The sequence below is a fragment of the Balaenoptera ricei genome, chromosome 13, assembly GCF_028023285.1.
Source record: "Balaenoptera ricei isolate mBalRic1 chromosome 13, mBalRic1.hap2, whole genome shotgun sequence".
NCBI classification, from domain to species: domain Eukaryota; kingdom Metazoa; phylum Chordata; class Mammalia; order Artiodactyla; family Balaenopteridae; genus Balaenoptera; species Balaenoptera ricei.
The window spans coordinates 92,506,409-92,520,858 of NC_082651.1; the positions used below are offsets into that span (position 1 = coordinate 92,506,409).

Sequence of the window (14,450 nt, forward strand, 5' to 3'; positions counted from 1 at the left end):
CTGGTTCTCAAGAGGAAACAGAGAGGGGATAATTTGACTTTCCTAGGAGTTTTGGGAGTCGTGGAAGGCAGTTGGAAAGCCTGAGATGACATATGTTAAACTTTCCACATAGAGGAGAACTGTTTCAACCCAAATGCTTCTGAGTCCTTTCCCTTAGGAGAAACACCAGCAAATGGGTGCTCATGTTGTTTTTCTGGCATTAGTATTCTTTTATTTTTGGCTGGGCAAAGACATTTACAACACTTTATTTCTAGCACCCCAAGTGCTAGAAATCCTATAAATTGGTAGGAAAAGACAGTCCAATAGAAATGTGGAGAAAAGAACATAAATAGACATTTCACAGAATGATAATTTTAGATGGCTAGTAGACATCTGAAAATTGGTTGAAAAAATGCAAATGAAAGCAAGAATGAAATACTATTTTTTTTAACCCATGAGATTGAAAATTAAAATGTGTCATGCATCCCTACATTGCTGGTGAGTGAATTGCTGGAAATTGGTGTGGGAAATGGCATTAGTATTCTTAAGAAGACTCCTATGGGGGCTTATTCTGCCTTTCCCTAGCAAGTTCACATGAATTCCGCTATTCCCATACTAGAGACACCTTTCTAGAACTCACATCAAGAATGCCCACCTATAAATTTCCCAGCTTTCCTTCTTCAGACTTCTCTGAAATTATGTCAGGATTGCAAAGGTTTTTTTCTCTAATCATGTGGTTATTAAGCATGTAAACTTGCTTCACTCTCTGGTCATTTTCATTTTCAGAGTCTGATGAACTGACTCTGGGTTCTTTTTTCTTCCCCCCAGAAGAAAGGGTCATGGGAAGCATTTTCCTTCTGAATTGGAGTGCTCCTCACCAAGCTAAAATGCCTTTATTTTCACAGTCCTTTTCAGTGATTCTTTGTTCCATGAAGCCTCCTCTTGACAGTCTGCCCAAGGGGCTTAGGATGAGGTTTGGGGAGAGTGGATGGGAGATTGAAGGACTGGGGTCCAAGTTATTGAGCCAGGCCTTCTTGCTCAGCTTCCTCCTCCTTAACCCCTCATCCTTCCACGAAGGTTGTCATGCCCTTCTCAGTAACTTCCAATCAGTGTTTACCAGTTTGAGGAAGTAAGGCACAAGCCAAGGGAAATAAAACTTGCTGAATCTATCAATATCCACCCTTGACAACATCGTGAGAAGTTTTGCTGCTTCTGTTGAGTCCCCTCCCCGTCCCCCTTCAGTCCCCGTCCCCTTTCCCCTCCCCCTCGTGGCTTCTCCCCTTCCCATTCCCCTTCAGCACACCCAGTGTTTCCTCTGTGATTCTTCAAGCTCAAAGTCTCCTCTGGAACATTGTCTTGCTGGTTCTTTCAGTCAGTGTTTATGCCTCACATCTTCCCAGGCTCTGTTCTCTATCAAATGTTCCATCTTAAAAGTTCAGGGCTGGAAGGTAACTCTGAAGTGATCTGAAACCATGACCTCATTTGACAGATCAGATCAAGGCTGTCCATATAAATATAAAGTGAATCACAATGGTAATTTTAAATTTTCTGATAGCCACATTTAAAAAAATACAGTAAAAAGAAATAAGTGAAATTAATTATATATTTTAATCAACCCAATACTTCGGGAATAGTATCATTTCAATGTGAATTCAATATAAAATGTATTGAGATATTCATATTCTTTTTCTCATTTTAAGTGTCTGAAATTGAGTATGTATTTTATATTTACAGCATACTTCAGTGAGGGCAAGCTGCATTTCTGGGGCAGAGTTGCCAGCTGTGGCTAGTGGCCACTGCTGGGATGGCATAGGATTATAGCAACAAAGTTTAGGGGGAGCAAGTGACTTGCTTAAGGTCATAAACTAGTTGACAACAGAGCCAGTCTCTTGATCTCTGCTCTGATGCTTTTCTTGAAACAATGTCTGATTATGACAGTGATGATCCTTAGGATGTGCCTTGAAGTGGAAAATGGATTATATGAATCTAGAATAATTTAGTGGTGAAAATCTATAGTGGTTTTAGTGTAAGGCTAAAAAGAAGGTTATACCTTCTAGTAGCTTCTGTTTTATGACATTATTGTTATAAGAGGAAGATTGTGACCAGAAAATTTTATTTCCAGTGATATTGATGGACAAAAGAAGTTAATTTGAATTGCAATGTGAATATCTGTCTTCTTTCAGATCTATTTTGTTAGTCTATTATCTATGTCAATGTCTAAGTACTAGGAAATTACTGCTTATTTCCATGAAAATGTATCAAAATGTACATTTTAACAGTGGCTTGTATGTGGGGGGAGATCATTGTAGCTTCTCCATCTATGCTTAATGACCAAACCTCAGTGCTTGGCTCTGGCTTTGCTTTTTTTTTTTTTTTCTTTTTGCTGTGCCATGTGACATGTGGGATCTTAGTTCCCTGACTAGGGATCAAACCCATGCCCCCTGCACTGGGAGTACGGAGTCTTAACCACTGGACCACCAGGGAAGTCCTGGGCTCTGGCTTTAAAACTCCCATGATTTTAAGCCTGTTTCAGGACTACCTGAGCATGTGGGACTCCATAGATAAAGCCTTGGGGTTCTAAAAGTTCCACACCTAATTCTGAAGTATGAAATTTGATTCAGGACAAAATAAACAGTCCCAAAATCTAAATTGCATTATATTCAAAGTGATTAGGAATCACAGTGAACTAACGTCTCTGGTACTTGGCTTGACATCCTCACTCTTAATCACCATATGCTCTTGAGGATATCACTTTCTTTAGTATCGGTGCCCTTTATAAATGGCAAGGAACGGTATCTACCCTACTTACTATGTAGGACTTAATTTTCTAAGGTGTGTTTTAGACCCAGGGAATGCACTATCAAAAAAGGAATTCGATGGTCAACTGAACTAGAGAAATTCTGAATACTCTTAGAGATTCAAAATGTGTAACAGTATTTTAAAGACCTGGGTAGTCTTGCAGACAAACAATATTTTAATTTAACTTAACGTTTCCTAAATGTTTTTTTTTTTTTAAATAAATTTATTTATTTATTTATTTGTTTTTGGCTGCATTGGGTCTTCACTGCTGCGCGCGGGCTTTCTCTAATTGTGGAGAGCAGGGGCTACTCTTTGTTGCGGTGCGCGGGCTTCTCATTGCAGAGGCTTCTCTTGTTGCAGAGCACAGGCTCTAGGCGCACGGGCTTCAGTAGTTGTGGCACGCAGGCTCAGTAGTTGTGGCTCGCGGGCTCCAGAGTGCAAGCTCAGTAGTTGTGGCGCACGTGCTTAATTGCTCCGCGGCATGTGGGATCTTCCCGGACCAGGGCTTGAACCCGTGTCCCTTGCACTGGCAGGCGGATTCTCAACCACTGAGCCACCAGGGAAGCCCCCTAAATGTCTTTAAGCCTCAGGAATTATTTGATCTTTTTCTCACCCACCACCTAGTCCATGGAACATGCTTAGAGAAATGTTGTCATGGAGAATTTTAAAGGCAAAGTGCGCAAAGATATATGAAAGATATTTAGATGTCTAATAATCATTTCTCAAGCATAAGTTGTTAAAACACACTTTTAAGAGTGTCTTGCTGTCCCAATATGTACCTACAGATTCCCCAACACTGCACTTTCTCCTGGAAACACACAAAGTTTAATATTACTACCCTATTTGCTCACCTTCTCTTGACATCAATTAAACAACAAATGTAATATGGTAAGAAAATTTTGGCCACCCAAAAAGCCAGATTTCAAGATTCTAAAACCATCACCTTCTTGAGTATTTCACCCCATACTCCCCTCTTTCGTTCCCTCCTCTCCTGCATCTTCCACTTTCTCCATCTTCTCTTCCTCCCCCCACTTCCCTTTTCCCTTTTTCTTCACTCTCTCTGATGACCCAACATAACCTTTTGGTCTAGATCAACTAAGTTTTATGAGCCCTTAGTTATTGAGAAGAGTGCTGTGCTAATTCTGGGATCAAAAAGAGATATGACCTAGACATTGCTCTCAAGACTCTTACTTTCTGGTAAAGAAGATGTACATGTAAAACATGACTCTAGCTGAGTGTGACCCATGTAATAATGGGATTCTCTCTAAGGCACAGGAAGTAGCCTTGACATTGGAGGGGCTGACCTTGCTGGGAAAGTTGGAAAGGACCTTGTTCATTGAATGCTTCACAAAGCGGGGGATGTCTGAGCAAGTGTGTCAGCAGTTCCTAGGCAGTCAAGGATAGGAAGGTGGATCCAGTAGAGAGGGCAGAGTGTGGGAAGCCACTGAGGCATGAATGAACAAGGTGTACACTGGACATGCAAACCATCCAAGTAATTCATGGAAATATGGAGAGAGGCAAGCTAAGGTTACATCATGAGGGGCCTTGTATCCCTACTGCCCTTTGGTGAGTGGCCTGCTAACATTTTTAAGCCTTGAAACTCCTTGACATTTTATCTGGAAGCCCAGAATTTGCTTGGCAGTTGGTCTAGCGGAAACAAGGCAAGGGAGCTTGTACAGGGTACCATTTGAAAGGCACTGCAATGAAACATGGTCATATTTGTGTTTTCTAGCAGAAACTTAATAAGTTTTTGTTAGAGAATGAAAGTTTTCCCAAACCAGGGAAAAGGAAAGGGGCGAAGGAAAGCATTCACTTTCTCGGATGCTATTTTAGATGAAAGGCCAGGATCCATCTTTCTGTTCAGTCACACACGGAAGCAGCTTTCAAGAAAAAGAAGTGCTGATGTACATTAGCTCACTCTGCTATTAAGTGTGCTGGAACATATTTTAAAAACAGTTTAGAACTAAAATCATATGCATTGATGTCTTCTATTCCTTTGAGGACTTTTAGTGGCAGACAAGTCTGAACTGCGTTTATTCATGTGGGAGCAGAATTATCTTTGATTACCAAGTGCTTTTTGCTTCCGTGAAAGCTATAATAAACCACTGCTGGGTCCACTGGGGTAGGTGTGGGCTTGTGAAATCAAAGATGGGGAGGGTTTGGGTGAAAGGAAATTTCTTACGAATATTATAAAAATTGGTTTGAACTTGAAAGCGTTAGAGAGAGAAAGCTCTGGGTTACTTTTATTGACATCCCTGGGTTGGCATCCCTCAAGAGACAGTGCCATACTTACATGGGTGTCTTCCATCAACCTCCACCTGATGTGAAGGGTTGTTACATCTTTAGCTCCACTCACGGCAATGCCAGAGACAAACACAGAAGAATATTCTGACCTGGCTTTGTCAGTTTTTTAATCCATATCTTGGCTCTTTTCTTTTATATAAACAGAAATGCAAAACTGAAGGCTTGGTATGTTTTGCCTGTTTCATTTTTAAATTCCTTTTCATTTTTTACAGAGTAATTCATCTTCACTATGGGTTAGTTTAAAAAACATATATACAAAAAGAAGAAATTAAAATCTACTGGTAATAACAACTCTAGAAATAACTACTATCAACATTTTCAAGTATATCTTTATATCTTTCTAGATTTTTTTCCTTACACATTCATATTACAGTGTTCCTTTGAGAAATGAGATCATGTTGCACAAATTGTTTTGTTACCCACTTTCCTCATTTTAAATACATCAGAAGCAAAAATAATTTTAAAGTCAATATAGTTCGTTCTACGACATCGCTTTTATGTGGATGCGTGCTATTTGTTTATAAAGGTAGACCCCAATTTATTTAAACAAACTCTTATTTTTAGACATTTGGCTTCCAGGCTTGCCCTATTATAACAGTGCTAGGAAACATCCTACTAGCTAAATTTTGCCTTCATTTATCCTTGTCTCCTTAGAATAATCTACTCAAGTGGAATTTCTGGTTCAAAGGCTCTGTATACTGTCAACGCTGTTGGCATGCTTTATAAAACTGTCCTCAGGAATGAAGGTTATTCTTGTTTATATTCCAAATGTGAATGTATGAGGGCACTTATTTCCAATCAACATTACCAGTTCTAGTAAATATTGTTTTGGTCAGTTTAATACCATTTTACATTCCTGGGTCTCCCTACTTCCTCCACCTGTTGGGTCTAATAGAACATGCACTCCAAAGGATGGGGTGAGGAGTCAAAGAGATAAATGAGGCAAAGAAGGGCTGTGTAGGAGGGGCTCAGTGATGTGTTCACAGTTGATTTAAGTTCAGTTTGAAGACTCACCTCATAGAAATAGTTTATTGATGGGCTTAACGTTTGACCTGTAGAAGCTGCAGGGTGAGGAGGAGCTTGTTTACAACCAAGGTGATTCTCTGCATCCCGAGGGAGGTCCTTTATCAGGTAGAGAGAAACAGATGCCTCCAGAACTCTGAAAGTCAGGTGGAAGCAGTGCAAGTCAGAGGGGGCTTGAGAAGTGGTGCAGGGAATCCAAAAGGGTGGACAATTTAAAAGTAAACCTAATCATTGGCCAAAGCTTGGAAATACAAAAAAGAGAAAAGCGATCCCCTCTTGGGCTTTCTTCACTGAACTACACTTTGGCATTGTGCCATTGCCCTGTATGGAGCTCTGCTTATTTTTTTCTGGATTGAAAAGCAATAGGGCGTGATGGTGAACCATGGTGTGCATGGAGAGTCCGAATTCTGGCCCTGCCATGTGCCAGCTCATTGAGTTTGAGTTATTCTCTAAACTGTTTCCAGGTCTAGGGGAATGATGATGATACGATGTAGGGCTGTGTGAGGATTAGATGAGATCGTTTGCAGTAGTCAGCACAGAGCCTGGAATTAGTAACCCTCCCTCCACTGTAGCTGTTAGGCTTATTACTTTGGCACTGTGTCTTCAACTCACACAGGGGCTGCTTGGATTCCCTGAAGGTGACTCGCTGGGTCACAGAGGGCGACAAACTTTGCCCCACTATTTACCACCTTCCACAGTGTCCCGATGAGCAGAGAACATGGGAGAACTTTCTTTCCTGTTTTCTTAAGTGGAATCATTTTGCTTTATTTTCCTGTGAATGCTTCACTTTGTCCTCAAAATGAAGAAGCCACATCATCTGCTGTGTCTCCCTCTCTGTGTTGGTGGCTAGAAAGCTTAGGGGTGAATGTGTGGTCGATCTCTGTCTACTGTGTAGGGCTTCACAGAATTCATTCCACATACCAGCCACTCTGCTGGCTATAGCTTATCTTTCTTATATTTATTCCTCATCTGCTTACATTTTCTCAAATTTAATTTTATCTTGTATGTATGCTGTAAACAACTTTAAATTGCTTTTAGAACAAGGCAGGGTAGAACGAAAGAAATAAAAGTAAAAGAGAAAATAAAGCTCATCACTGGTATACCCACTCTGAAGTAAATCCTATTTATATATTGTAACTTTCTTCTTTTCCCCTTCCTTCTCATTGTCTCTATGTCCATCTATCCATCTAGCTTACCTGCAGGCAGGCGGTATGTGATTTTCACACAGCCTTAGTCCATAAACAGTTTCTTTCATCATAAAAAGTTCATTGTAAAATGACTTTTAATGGCCGTCTAGACCTCTATCATATAGATAAGCCACAGTTTATTAATTATTCTTCTGTCATTAAAATTTAGGTTTTCTTCCCTTTGCTGCATAACATTTATCTTTATAACCGTGATCACCATCATTCCTTATACATTTTTGCATAACCCTTTACTTTTGTTTGTTATAAGACTTTCATATACATTACTGGCGATCATCTTCTTCCTATTCAAAGAAATGAAATTGCTCCTATTCAAAGAAATGAAATTAAAGCATATAATCATCTGTGCCTATCCAGCAGATTTAGGAGCCAGGAGTGGTATTCCCTGCATCAGCAAGGAAGCAAGTCTATAAAACATGGAATGAAAATATCTTCTCCCTTTGGCACGGCAGAGGGCTTCTCCAGGGAAGTTGTTGAGAAATACAGATTAGGTTTAGGGATGAATCCTTGCTACATGGTGCTTCCCCTTCCTCAAACTTCCAGAGGCCATCTCTGACAATTTCATCTAGGACGGGGGAGAGAAGCCTCGCTGGGCATGGTTTCTGGTGGGCCTGGAAGCTCAGAGACTTCATCAGACCTTCTTCAAAGACCTGATCCCTCCTTACCTGGTTTTCAGCCAAAGCTAGAATCTGACATCCCCAGATATTTCTAGGGTTTTGAGCTGGATATTTTCCCCATTCAGTTGGGCAAAGCCTGAAGGGCATTTTTAAACAGAGGATCTTTGAGTTTGCAGCTTTTATCTTTCATTAAAGATTAGGAGCAACATTTTAAATTCCTCTGCCTCAGAGGTCCCTGCCTGTAGCTTCCATGCCTTGTGACCTGCCTCCGTGATTATGGGAGAATGTTCCATCTGCAGCTACTGACCATAGTTGTCCCTCAGTGTCTGTGGGAGATTGGTTTCAGGAACCCCCGAGGATCCCAAAATCTGTGGATGCTCAAGTCCCTTATATAAAATGGGGTAACACAGTATCTGTGGGTACAGAGGACCAACTGTATTTTGTTTCCCACCTGCTGCTGAAGTCAGACTCAGGTCTCCTTCAGAAACTACCATGTTGTCTGCACAGATCCTTCTGGTGGTGATGAGATCTGTGTTGGCAAACACAGCCCTTGCTTGTGCTGTTTTCCAAGAAGCAGGTCTGGGTGGACCCCAGACTGGTGTGCTTATCAGCGGTGCCACCTTGAACACCAGTTATGACCTCAGTTTTCGTGTCTGTGATAAGCAAAATACTCCTTCCTCGTGGTGTTGTGGTGAAGACTGAGATATATGTGGCTGAAGGAGACATTGTTTGTGAACATGCCTATCGCTTGACCAATGCCTCTTTCACCATAATTATTCGATTTTGATTCAAGTGTTTGACCTGGGCACACCTGGGAGGAGTCTCCAGGAGAGCAAATAATTACCAAACACTTGTTCTGTGGCTGTGACCAGCCCCAGGGCCTTCTCAACAAGCTGACAAGGTAGATACTATCATCATCCCCATGTCTATCGAGAAGTTACGAGACTCATCCAGGTTTAGAGCTAGAAAGAAACAAAGCCGCGGTTGGAACTTAGGCAGCCTGGTTGTAGAACCTGTTCTCTTGTCTACCCAACTGTACTGCCCAAAACCCAACAAATGGTTAAGAACATGTTTCTCTTTAAAGATGCACTGAAGGCCTGAGTGCAGTTGGCGTGGGTACCCCTGGCCTGGTATCACAACCCACTGCCAGCCCGTATCTCCCCCTTCCCTCCCGCCTGGCCACAGTCCCATCCTGGATGGCATTTCTGTGCCACCAGCTCCATTTATTCCTGACACAGTGTAAACGGGGACCCATGAACATGTGGTACCACCAAGGTGTTTACTTCTCAGTAGAGCCTGGCCCCAGGACACCCAAGGGAATCAACCCCTCATCTTCCAAAGAAGGGGGGCCATGACCCAGCACATGGGCTATGTAAACTGGATCTTGTTCCATGCAGGAAAATCCTGTGTGGATCCTTCCAGAAGAGACTGTCAAACTTTTATTTTTTAAATCTTCAATCATGCCATATTGTAATGGGTACACAGTGCTTTTACTTGGCATCAATTATGAGTTGGTTTTGAAACAATTCAGTATTAAACCAGAGGGGATGATTACTGATCTCTCCATCCCTTTGGGGCAACTCTACCAACAGGGGACAGGTTCCATTCTATTCCAATTTGTGTTGCTGTATATGCCCATCCGGCAACACAGAAAGTGGCTCTATTAGCTAATACAGCGTTACCATATTTGTCATGGAAATCAGGTGCCTGCTTCCGGTGGCTCTGTCTTGCCATTGTTTGCTGAATGCTTTGAACTCAGAGGCAACTTAGTGCATTTTTGGCCAGGGGAAACATCATGGAGCTGAAGACAGAACTGCAGCAACTGCAGCTGCTAGTTTTTTGCACCTTCACATCAAGTACCCTTGCAAAGAGTTCTGAAAACGAGACTGTCAGACTTTTTGCTAAACTTCCAGTTGTGGCATTTAGAGGCTAACTTTTATCCCACAAAACTCTTGAACTTACATAGCAGTGTTTAGTTCACAAAGCGTCTTCCCCACTTCTCCCTGTGGGGTCACCATAGAAAGTTCATGAGGGAGGCCAGCAGATTTTCCCCTCTGTCCCTGGCTCTCTCTTCCCCGCTCTTTGCTTTATTGAGTTCCTACACTGGGCTAAGTTTTGAGAATTAAAAACCAAAAGACAAATCTTTCCCACTTTCCTGTTGAGTTCTCACAGGTTGTAAGTAGAGCTGTGCTTTAGAACTTGAGTCTCCCAATGGCCAAGCCAGGACACACTCTCCACTCAAGATGCCTTTCCAAACGGTCACCAAACTCTGCTTTCAGCATTGAGTCCTGAGCTCGTAGGAGCCTCTTATCGGGATGATGGGCTCTAGGTCTGACCTTCTGTGTCCCTAGGGAATGGCTCAGAGCAAATTAACTTGCATCTGATCAAAATTTTCTGAGGTCATAGTTAAGACTGACAGTCGCTCGTGGTGCCAAAGTCACTTTTTTTTTTTAAAACTTTTTATTTTATATTGGTGTATAGTTGATTAACAATGTTGTGTTAGTTTCAGGTGTACAGCAAAGTTACTTCCTGCAGAAACAGGAATGGCTAAAGTCAAGACTGGTGTGTCCTTCTGGTGCCTTTAAAACAGGACAAATCTCCTATAGACATAATTAAGCCATTCATCCTTTAATTAATTTGTTCGTTCTGAAACAGGGATGCCCCCAATGTGGTAATGGAGTGTGCTTGCTGTGACCATTCTGTCTCTAGAATACAAATGCTCACTCTCTCCCCTGGCCCCATCACACCAGCCATCAATAATGAGGAAAAGCCCTGACAAGTGTTCAGTCCTCCCCTATAGAATCTTCCTCCTCCCTGTGCTGCGTCTTGCAGCCAAGGGTGGAAGGAGAGGGCAGTTCATTTCCGGTGGGCAAAAGAGGCGCTGGTGGCTGAGAAGGAGTTGACCTTGGTGAGTTGCATCCATGCACGGTAACTGGTCCAAGTACCCCTCCCCCAGTGGCTGCAGACCCAGGACGTTGTCATCAATGTCATCAATGATGCCTCTGCATCATTTTCTGCTGCAGTGAGTCTTCAGTTTAGGGCTGCCCACTCCCCGCTGCTCTGCTTAGGGGAGAGGGCATTTGAGTGAAAGGGCACTCAGCAAAGGTTTGGGCTGAGGCAGGCCAGTGGTGATGCTGCCAGTTACTGGCATGGGACGTCAGGAATGCTGGCTCGCAAGGAGGCGGGCAGCGAGCAGGTGTCTCCAGCAGAAGCCTTGAGCTATCAGGAGGAGGGGCTCCGAAGGCTGACCCAGGTCAGAGACTGGGTCCACTGCTAGCGCTTCTATGCGGGTCTCTCAGGTCAGAATACGGACAGTTTTAGCTCGACCAGTTAACTGTGAGTTTTCAAGCATTGCTACCTCCTCAAATGTTGGAGCTAAGACATGTTCAAGCATTCGTTACTTTAGGAACCCAGATCCACCCCTTCCTTTCCCTTACTGGGGACGAGCTTTTCTCTTTAAAACACAAAGGGTCCCATCAGATCTTCTTGCTCAAGAGGATGATCCTACTGATTACCCTTCTGAGTAGGCCACCCCAGAGGTTCCACAGTGATTCTCATTCCTGCCAATATTGTGACATGATTTGTCACATTCTCTTGAAAAAGAAGAAAAAGAAACACTATTCCCATAGATAACCTGCCACTGTCCATCTATTCATTCATTCATGTGGCAAACCCCAAGGGCCAAGAGCTTGTCAAAAAACCATGGATATTCCAGACCTGGGCCCAGTGATGAACTTGATCTTTTTCACATTTCTCACATTCCCCAGGATCTACCTGGCTTCTGGCACCTGGACTTTGTTTCCTTTCATTGTCTGGAGTGCACTCCTCACGGTCGATGACTGAAGTGAGTTTCTTCAGCTTGATGCTGGGCACCCTTAGGACACAGCTTGTACTTGACTTCTTGGCCCTTTGCCTTCCTGGTTCCTCTGGGCAGCTCCTCGGCATCCCCGGACCCTTGAACTTCACTCTGGGGCTAGCCAGGCCTCCCTCAGCCTCCCAGAAGCGGCACTGCTTATTGTGCCTTGTGTGAGAAACTGTTCAGAGCCTGATAAACCCTGGGCAACACATTTTCTGACTTAGTTTATTTCTAAAGTGTGTCTTTTGAAGTCATCTTTTCATGAGGGATGGGGCTGGGGTTTAGCTTACCTTGTTGGTAGATTATGAAAGATAAATGGCACTTGAGTCCATTTGCAAAACGAGGACTCTCCCTTCTTTCTTTTCATCCCTACCCCCAGCACTGCCCAATGTCCAAAATGCCCTTGATCCCAGATGGCTCAGTGAACCATGAAAAATAAAATATAAAGAATTTCTCTTAACAAAAATGAATCCTTGCAATGACTAATTTGAAAGAGCACTAATTTACCAGGAGGGCTTCTTCTTTGAGACCTGTCTTTGTCACCAGCTAGCTAGGAGACTGGCACGGTCATTAACCTCTGGGACCCTCTTGTCTGCCCTTCATAAACAGAGGACACAGCATGAGTATTCTAAAGGGATGTGCATCATTAAGGATCAAACACGAATGGATAACCAGACCTTCGATTGTATACAATTTCGTTTTTACTATATGGATAAACCTTGATATTTAGAGAGTAATAGAATTATGTTGCTCTCTGTATAGCCATTTGAAGTTAATCAGGCAGTGAATCTTAATTACCTACATTAGTTTAGCCTGGTAAAGTAAAATGAAGCCCTTTCCACACATTGTCTTTCAATCTGCCATTAACAGCAGAGAGAGTCAAATATTCATACACTTGGTCAGCGACCACTGACTCCAGGGTGCTTTCATTCATGGCCGTATTTTCATCTCAGGCTAAGAGAGTTTCCAGTTCAGGATAGGCCTCAACATTCTCTCTTGAAATAAGATTGAGAGAAGCATAAGGACTCAGTAGCACGGACCACCCCACTCCGGCACAACATGTGAAATGGCAGCTCTTCAAAACCTTTCCTCAGGCTATGAAACAGCTCTGAGTCCATCACATTCCTCTTCCTCAACTCTTAGAATCTTGCATGTGCAAATATCTCAGCCTGAAACGACTGCCAGAGTAGGGAAATATCTGGGAGTAAGGTCATCCTTATTAGAAGAGGTTGCTTTACACTATCTGGATTTGGAAGGAGAATTTCATATACCCCTTCTCCACTAAATAGAGCCAAAGAAGTTTAGGGACCACCTAATTCATCTCCTCATCAGGTCCATTTTGCTGATAGGAAAACTGAGTCTCGGTGGGGTCAAATGTTTTGTCCACAGTCCTGCAGCAGCTAGTAGCAGATCTAAAACTAGAACCCAGGCTTCTGACTCCTAGTCCATTACTAAAAAGTGTGTGCTTGGTTTGATGAAGGAATTTAAAATGCTGGGAGTGGAAGGGAAAGAATTGCAAAAGATTAACCAAAGAAAAGAAAGATTTTCCCAAATGGTCTCTAAGACCTTTGATGCAGGCAAAGCCTTGGAAATGGATCTTGGTTAAGTTTCCTTGTGCAGCTGTGCAGACTTACACTTCTCTTTGTACCTGGGAACATGGTGCATTATTCATGCAAACAGAATCTATTTGTTCTGAGACTTTGCAGAGAAGGAAAACATAAGTTAATGACAAAATTAAGAGAAGAAATGATCATGGCTGCGCTTTGGCAGAGCAACCCTGAACAGCCACCTAAAGTTAGATGTGGAAGCCCTCCTTGGAAAAGGAGCCCAGGTGAAGACCTTAATGAGAGCAGTTCTATTGATGCATCTAGAATCCTACGTGCAGTGCTGTGCTGCCTCTGGTGTCCCTGCCTTTCAAGTTTGAAGGCATTTAAGTACTAGACACCTCAGTGGAAATGATGTGAATTCTTTTTGTCCTTATTGTGTGTTTTAAATGTGCGAAATAAGTAAATGTTTTCACGCTGTAAGGTGTTAGGATGGTTCAATGAGGTAGGTTAGAGGGCTTTATAAAATGGAAATATCTGAATGTGGAAAGGAAGACTGTTAACCACTCAGTAATTAATGGGCACTTGCTTAAAGTCTAGGCACTTGCCAGGGATCACAGTTTATTAAATATGTGCAACAGAATTTCTCAACAGGTGTTTTCACTTGGACTCAGCTGACTCATCTGAAGCCCTTGACAAGTGTATACATATAGGCCCCCTTCCAGGCCTGCTGTAGCCAATTCTCTGGGGATGCATTTGAACCTTTGCATTGCTAACTTGCTTCCTGGGGGCTTCTGATGCAGGAGACTACCCTGGAGGGTGGAAACTCTTCTGCTTTTTTATTCAAAGTTGCTTACTTCATAAGCATAAGCATCTATGTTTGATGCATAGAACTGAACATGAGCTTAAATTAGGTCGAAAGATGGTTTGAGGCAAGTTGTGACTGGCTTTGTCTTCCATGCTAGATAACTGAGGCTTTACTCAGTAGGAATAGTTAGCTAAGCACTATCTTTGAGCAAGGTAGAATACTAAACTTGATTTCTAGAAAAATAAACCTGATAGACAGCAGTGAGAAGACCAATTTCAGTAATCCAGAATTGGTTCTTAGTGACTATTTCTCATC

General features: G+C 42.5%; 1 long non-coding RNA gene and 1 pseudogene across 1 annotated transcript in view; one reads left to right on the plus strand and one right to left on the minus strand.

The window, feature by feature from the left end:
* LOC132376556 (uncharacterized) overlaps positions 1 to 14,450 on the plus strand; it is a 130,879-nt gene that overhangs the window by 27,673 nt on the left and 88,756 nt on the right. The gene's annotated exons all lie outside the window — the stretch shown is intronic.
* On the minus strand, positions 9,479 to 9,730 carry LOC132377096 (cytochrome c oxidase subunit 7B, mitochondrial-like; annotated as a pseudogene).